This window comes from Canis aureus, chromosome 20 (assembly GCF_053574225.1).
Source record: "Canis aureus isolate CA01 chromosome 20, VMU_Caureus_v.1.0, whole genome shotgun sequence".
In the NCBI taxonomy this organism is placed as follows: Eukaryota; Metazoa; Chordata; class Mammalia; order Carnivora; family Canidae; genus Canis; species Canis aureus.
Window position 1 is genome coordinate 20,827,746 of NC_135630.1, and position 1,312 is coordinate 20,829,057.

Below are 1,312 nucleotides of genomic sequence, written 5' to 3' on the forward strand. Positions count from 1 at the left end.
GTTAGCTTCATAAAAGTATGTAGTAAGTTAATGCAGAAGTTGCATATTAAAATCATCTGGCTCTCTTAGATAAAATTGAAAACTTGTTAAAGATGTGAGGTCTTTGACAAGTCACTTGAAATTACTTTTTACTCTCAGTTTTAAAAAGAAATATGCACTGCACTTGACTCATTTAGAGAAAAAAATAAACAGATGCCATGAACCAATCCACCAATACTATAAATATGTTTGGCACCCATACTATGTGTAATCCAATAAAGTGTAGTAAAACCAGAAGTTGACATGTAATGAAGAAAGAAGAAATGCTGTATTGATTTATAGGGAAAGTTTGTTCTTTTCAAATGAAATAAAAGCACCTGTTACCAGAAGAGAATATAGATACCAAAGGGAATAGTTCTAAAGTTTTCTACTTAGAACTGCAGAATTCAGCTTAGTAAATCAAAGTTGTATACTATAAAAGAGAAGCCAAAAACTAGTTTTATTGTGAAAAAGATGTTTTAAAGTCTCACTGGACCATCAATTCTGTCACAATGTCGAAAAAATAAACTGTAGTTTACTATCCAATTGGCCCCTTATTCCAGAACGAATTTTAAATTGGATTCAACCATCATCTCTCTGTAATACCCTACGTATGTTGACATTTGGCATACAAGCTTTTGGTTGCTACTCAAATGTTCACTCTATGCCTCTTTTCTTTATGTCTCCATTTTCTCCTTCTTCTCTAGCCCCTTTCTTTCTAATTAACATTTATTGATCGCTTCTCGTCCTTTTGACTAAGGTCAAGTGTAGTATCTGTTCTTATCAATTTAATATCTGATATATCCTCTTTCCGAGGACAATATATTAAATGGATTTTTGGAGCAACAAGATGGAATAGGAGCTTGCTCTGTCAACTCCACACATCGACCTGGTATTGCAGTACTTCCAGGAATGGTGCACCCCGTTGGGGGAAAAAAGAAAAAAAAAATTGTTGAGCATCAACTATGTGTGGCACTCTGATAGATTTTGGGGAAAAGTAAACATGGGCTAGGGCAACAGCAAAGGGGACCCCAGTATTCTTGGTGCACCATGCCCAAGGTAGAGTCTCCATTTCATGATAGGATCTGGATAAAAAGAAGAATGCTACCCTCTTTCAACCACTTGCTCAGGACTTAGCCTCAGCAACAGATAGCTGGGGAAGAATGAGAAATATTGAAGTCATGATCTGCCAGGAAGAAATCCCTTAGGAGAGGGCTTAGAGGAGAGCTTAGAGGGAGCTTAGAGGAGAGAGAGCCTGGCTTTCTTGGATGCAGTCATCTAGAGTAGAGTCTGT

At 37.0% G+C, this 1,312-nt stretch overlaps 1 non-coding gene across 1 annotated transcript; it reads left to right on the forward strand.

The window, feature by feature from the left end:
* Positions 1 to 753: 753 nt before the first annotated feature.
* On the forward strand, positions 754 to 944 carry LOC144292009 (U2 spliceosomal RNA). The gene has a single exon (XR_013359556.1). It is a non-coding gene; the product is annotated as a U2 spliceosomal RNA (small nuclear RNA).
* Positions 945 to 1,312: the final 368 nt, after the last annotated feature.